Source organism: Elephantulus edwardii, unplaced genomic scaffold (genome assembly GCF_000299155.1).
Source record: "Elephantulus edwardii isolate Elephantulus edwardi_28Jun2011 unplaced genomic scaffold, EleEdw1.0 scaffold00040, whole genome shotgun sequence".
Classification (NCBI taxonomy): Eukaryota; Metazoa; Chordata; class Mammalia; order Macroscelidea; family Macroscelididae; genus Elephantulus; species Elephantulus edwardii.
Window position 1 is genome coordinate 11848537 of NW_006399790.1, and position 6715 is coordinate 11855251.

Consider the following 6715-nt stretch of genomic DNA (forward strand, 5'->3'; position numbering starts at 1 on the left):
CCACATTCTTCCTCATAAAGACCAGTCTTCTGAATGATCTGTCCACATATTGATTAAAAAGGTATAGAGACAGGAGCCATCACAGATGCATTACTTTCCTGATTATAAACCATGTAGTGATGAGAATGAAACTCAACCATCCTGAAAAATAAAATAAACTACACAAACAACTAGAAATCATAGATATGTACAGACTAATGCACACTAAAAGGGCTCACTATAAATTCTTCTCCAGTACATATATAACATTCCCCATACGCACTCTTACTTTATATCATAGAACAAGCCTCCATAAACTAAAACAAAACAAAAAACAAACTCATCATTGAAGTAGTACAAAGTATTTTCTCAGAATACAGTGCTACAAAATTAAAAATCAACAGGAAGATAAAGGAGAGAAAAAAATGCATCTAGAAACTGAACAATACCCTGGTTGAATATGAGTGGGTAATAGAATAATTTAAAGAAATGAAATTAAAAAGTTCCTTGAAACAAATGAGAATGAGAATATAACTTACCTAAACTTCTGGGCAACAGCCAAAGCATTACTTAGAGTACAATTCATGGCGATAAGACAGACTAATCAAAAGGAAAGAAAAAATGGACATTGACTATTTAACCCAAATCTCCAACAAATAGAAGGAAACAGCAAAAAAAAAAACAAAAACAAAACCCCAACTATCTCTAAAAGAAAGCTCATTATAAAAATTTGGGCAGATTTGACACCTAGAGACTGCCCTGCTGCTGTCCTGTACCAGGAGCATGAATAACACAGGTAATTTAGCCTTGAACACAGCTGTCTAGCTACATCACTTGGGATTACTTAAACTCAAGTGGAAGAGTTTGTGTGGAGTCATGATTTCTGGAAGGCAACAGTCATCCCACTTGAGGCCTGAGGCCTAAGGGGTGAGCACCAATATACAAGTCCTTCACAAAACATTGCCACACTCTGGGATATTATATAGTTACAAAATACTAACATGTAATAAGAAAAGACCCACATAATGTCAAAAAAGCAGCAGTGTGCCTCAGTCATCAGGAAAAAATAAAATAGCCCATCTCATATAAAAGCAGACCCAGTGAATACCCAGATAGAGATTACCAGAAGAATTATGTTGATGTGGACTAAATAGAAGAGCTATGGAAGAAAATGTAAATAATGGAAGAAAGAGTTGATAGTATAGATAAAGAGGTACAAGAACTTTAAAAATATCATCATGAGACAGAGAGGGTACAGCCGAGAAATAAAGGAAAAGCATGAACATGCAATCCAGAATATTAAGACAAAAATGGCAGAAATGACCAACACGCTGCTTAGACAAAAAAGTAGAACTGAAGAAATCAGAGAGTCAGTGAGCTGGAAGACCAGAGCCTCACTGGAAACATACTAGAAGAAATATCAAAGAGATGTAACGAAAATTAAGAAAACATTAGAATCATGTGGAATGACATCAAAAGGAATAACATATGTATTACTGGAATTCCAGAACATGAGAGTGACAGGGAAGTTACTGAGAGAATGGTGGAATAAGTACTAGAAGAAATCTTTGCAGGTACTTTGAAGAATGGGAAACCCACAGTCAGGAAGCACACAGTGAACACCAAATAGACAAGACTCAAGAAAGATAAACTTCAAGATATATCATAGTCAAATTCTCCAAATTAAAAGCTACAGATAGTAGACTAAAAGCAGTGTGAGAAAAAAACAGGAGTCACCTACAAAGGGGAAACAATTAGATTACGTTCTGATTTCAAAGCAGAAACCAGGCAAGTAGAAGACAATGGCATGGCATACATAGAAAGTTGAAAGAAAATAATTGTTAACCAAGGATACTATATCCAGGAAAGCTCTCCATCAAATGTAAAGGAAAAAGTAAATCCTTTGTAGAAAAGAAACTTAAGGAATCTGTGAAAACAAGACCAAAATTACAAGAAATTTCAAGTCCTTCACACAGATATGCCAAAGGAAAATGGGTGGGCCTTAATAACCAGAAACAACAGAAAAAGAAACACAATAAAATGGCAATGGTCATCTGACATACTTTGGGTGTGTTGTAAGGAGGAACCAGTCTTTGAAGAGAGATATCATGCTTGTAAGGGTTGAGGGACAATACAAGAGGAGGAGGTCCTTGATGAGATGGATTGATTCAGTGACTGGGGTAATGAGGGTAGATGTGTTAGAGAAAATAAGGTTGGCACAGGATAGAACAAGATTCAAGGCTATTGTACATACGGCCACTATGAGTAGCAAGCAACTTGACGGCACATAGTAACAAATATAAGGAAATTTTGGTCATTTAATGGAGGGTTGTATTGGAAAATCATTATTGTAAATTTTTACCTCAATAAACTGGACAGTATATTTTTAACAGAATATATTTTTAGCCTATGCATTCATTATATATTTTTTAAATCTAAATTGCCTTGAAATGGTATTTATAATGTGTCAACTCATTCTCAACTTATTCTCACCACTGGCTCTTAAGTATATTTTCACAGTTTTATATTAGCCACACACTGATAGAGTCAGTCAAAATTAGTTTCCTAGTGTTCTCTAATATAGAAATAAATGCCTTATTAATACTAGAATATTATCTTTTAATTATCTAACAAAGTATTGTTGTGTGGAACAATGGTTAATTGCCTGGTTATTTTATTTTGCATTAGCCTGAACAGTGCCATTTAATGTGACGGTGGCTTATACTTTAACAATTAACTGTTTACAGAGTTTTGAAGACACTTTTTCATGCTGACAATAAATGAGGGACAAACACTATTTTATTGAAAACTGATCTGGGAGCAGAAACAATAAGTGCAAATTAAATAATTAGAATCATTACTTCCAGGCTTCTGAGAATTTATTTTCATTGGCAGTAGCTGTTGGCCCTAGTTGATTATTCCTGGAAAAATAATTTCCTATTTTTCTGAGACAGATGTTGTCATAATTTACCTTGGCAATCTCTTAATCCTCTGGAAAATGCAAGATTAATGCCCATCAGTGAATAATCATGCCAAGAGGCAGTTGTTCAAATAAAACAAACGAATATTGCATGGTTTAAACCAAGGAGGTTGTACATTAAGGTTGTATCTTTTAATTTATTCAGTTTTTATGCTGAGCAAATAATGTAAGATACTGCATTATATGAAGAGGGAATACAGCATCAGAATTAGAGGAAGTTTTGCTAACAGTTTTACTTGCTGAAAACAAAAAAAAACCGTGAAGCACTTACTGATAAAAATTGGTATGAATTACACCACAGCATAAAGTAAGGACACATCTTCACAACTGTACCAGTAGGTAGCATTATGATTAGCTGAGAAAGAATTAAAGTTCGCAAGAATTTAATTTTACTTAGGTACATAATTAACATACATAGAAACAGAAAATGTCAACAAATCAAATGATAGACAAATCCACTGCAAAATAACTCTTCTAAATTTTCAAAACAAAGATGTCACCCCAAAGAATAAGATATGCCTGACTCAATAATATTTTTCTATCATTTATGCATGTGGAATACAAACAATGAATAAGGAAGATTAAAGAAAATTTGGTTCCTTTGTATTATATTGTTGATGGAGAATATAATGCACTTCCAGAAAAATGAATAAATATTTCCTTGAGGGAGTTACAGTAAGAATATTACTTAGGGGATGGAAAAACTTTCTCCCACATACTTTGGGTATGTTATCAGGAGGGATAAATCCACAGATAAGGATATAAAGCTTGATAAAAGCAAATCAAGAAGAGAAAGACCTTTAAGGATATGGATTAGTACAAAAGCTGTGAAAATGGGCTCAAACATTTCCTCACACCCATCTGAAGTTTGAATTGGGGTTAATTGGACTAAAATGAATATGTTGTTAGGATTGTATATCTGTCTAAAAGCTTTAGGGAAGAATTCATTTTCTTGTAGGTTTCAATCTCTAGAAACTGCTTATATACCTTGGTTCATAGTCCCCTTCACCTTGAAAGACAATAATGGGCTGAGGCCTTAAAAAAAATACAACTCACCAAAAAAAAAATAATGCAACTCACTTTACTCTTGTCTTTTTCCTATTTCCTTCACATTTCAGAACACTTTGATTACATTTAATTAATCCAGAATGATCTAGGATAATCTGTTTTAAACTCAACTAATTAGAAAACAAAATTCTATCAAAAATCTTAATTATGTTTTTACCATGCAGCATAATATTTTCATAAATTCAGGGGATTTTATATATAAAGTTATAATATAACTTTAATGTTATATTATTCTTTCTACCATGTTTTAAAAAAAATAAAATTTCACTGTTGGTCAAGATGGAGTGACAAGAACTGGAGTGAAACATTTTAAATTTGGAAAAAAATAATTGTTTTGGAGCAAGATTCATCAGCCTGGTTATATAGATTATACAGTCCTTCTTGCAGAAAGTGAAGAAACTTGAGACACTGCAGAAGATGAACGATTAAAGCCTTCCATATGGATTACATTTGAACATCAAGAAAACAAATACTGTTATCAGTGAACTCATAGACAACATCATGAGAGATGGAGAAAAGATTGAAATGGTTAATTTTACTTAGATCTACAATCAACACCCATGCCTTTTCTAATGTAGAATACTGACTGTGTGGAGGGGAGGGACTATTCAAGTGAAATGTGTTGGCCTATCCACAAAGCGATTGGCTATGTGCCATTCCACATAAGGATTGACAGGCCTCAACTATCTATGAGAATTAGCTAGCCTAATCAATAAATTGAAAATCTAGCTTCTGAGAATAAGAATTCTTCTTCCTCCAGAAGAAATTGTCCTTGCACCAAAAGAGATTAATTTCTTCACCTAGCCAGAGAAGAGAGACCTCCCTCAACTCAGTGGAATCTAAGACATGCTTCTGGATGACAGCAGCAGCAGCAATGACTGACCTGGAGAATTAGATGTGAGATAGGGCTTTGGGGTGGAGGGAGCAAATATTGGCAAGACTGAAAACTTTGTTAGACAATTGCGGGGGTTAGGTGCAGTGGGTAGGATCAATATTGGAGGACTGAGAATTTGGGAACAATTAGAGTCTCAATCCTGGAGTGCCTGTGTGAACATTTTGGGTCCTATCTTGACTGTTGTTTTTATCTGAATTATCACCTTTTACTACCCGCATTATGGTTCCATTTGGTTTGTGAGCTACCACATAGGATTTTGCACCTATCAAAGCAATAAGATTGGTGTTGAGATGAGTAGAAAGAGAAGGAGGCATGGAAGTGTGGGAGACATGTCTGAACTCATGACAGTTAGTTTTGTGTTATTGATGCTGTGGCAAGGATAGTTTCCCCTTGAAAAGTCGTTAAAGGTCTTATATGGTGCTTCCCATGTGGCCCTTGCTCTTTTCTTCTTTTTTTTTTTTAAGGAAAGTGTGAAATACAAAATATATTTTATACAAATCAGTATAAATGAAAAAATTTTGATTGGTTTTTTTATTAATTTCAATGAACATTTACAAAGATTTTGGAATTCCATTCGTTCATTGTTGCACTTTTCTTCCAGCCCACCCTCCCCAGTTCGCTCTTCTCCTCAAAAAGCAAAAGAAAAACTCCTTTACTGGTATACAATCCCCCCACACCCCACCACCCCCATCCTGAGTATACTCCACTTTGCAACCCTAATTCTGAACCCCTATGATAATCATAATGCTCCAAAATATACTTTTAAACTGTTGTCTCTCTCATCTGTTTCAATGCATTATACAAGGTTTATCCAGTTTTTCTCAGTCTTACCCCACCCTGATGTCAGCCTCATTCTTGCTCTTTTGACAAGACCCATGGTAATTATCAGTCAAGATATCAAAAGGTTTGTTGTGTTCGGCAAATCAGTTGTCAAGGACCTGCACCAAAGTGCTAAAGAGCAAGAATACCAAGATAAATACTAAGATGCATCTGAATCAAGGCATGATATTTTCAATTGGTTTGTATGCATCTGAAAGATGGATAATGAATAAGGTTGACAGAAGAAGAATCAATACCTTTTAATTGCCATGTTGATGAAGGGTATTCACTATTTCAAGGACTGCCAAATGAACAAGCAGATTTGTGTGGGATGATTAAATTTTTTTCACATACTTTGGGCATGTCAGAAGGAGCCAGTCCTTGGAAAAATGCACCATGCTGGGAAGGTAGAGAGTAAGTAAAAGAGAGCAAGACATAAGAAGGCCTTCAAGTAGAAGGATTGACACAGAGACTATAACAATGGGTTTGACCATATATATCAGAGGTCATGAAGAAGGTGCAGGATACGGCAAAGCTGTGAACTGTTATTCTTAGGGTCATCGGGGGTTGTATTGTTCTTTGTGTGACCAGCAAATGAACAATTGTCTGTTTAAAAACATCTACATATTTAATAGCTAAGAAAGGAAGTCACCCATAATTTTTGTCAGATGTGAATTCTTATGTATGGATTCTTAAATAATTTTTCAAAACTTTTTAGATAAGTGGCTTGGTGTATTTATTTTTTTAAAACTTGGTTGTTATAAATTTTTTTTCTTCCAATTTACCTTATCTATGGAATGATAAATACATTTGCTATAAATTTTCATGCTTGGGAGGGTGGAGGGACAGCGCAGGAGAGGAAGGCCCTCTATGAGGTGAATTGATTCAGTGACTGGGATAATTGGGATGGGAGTGTCAGAGACAGTGCGATTGGCACAGGACAGAGCGGAGTTTAGGGCTGTTGTACATAGGGT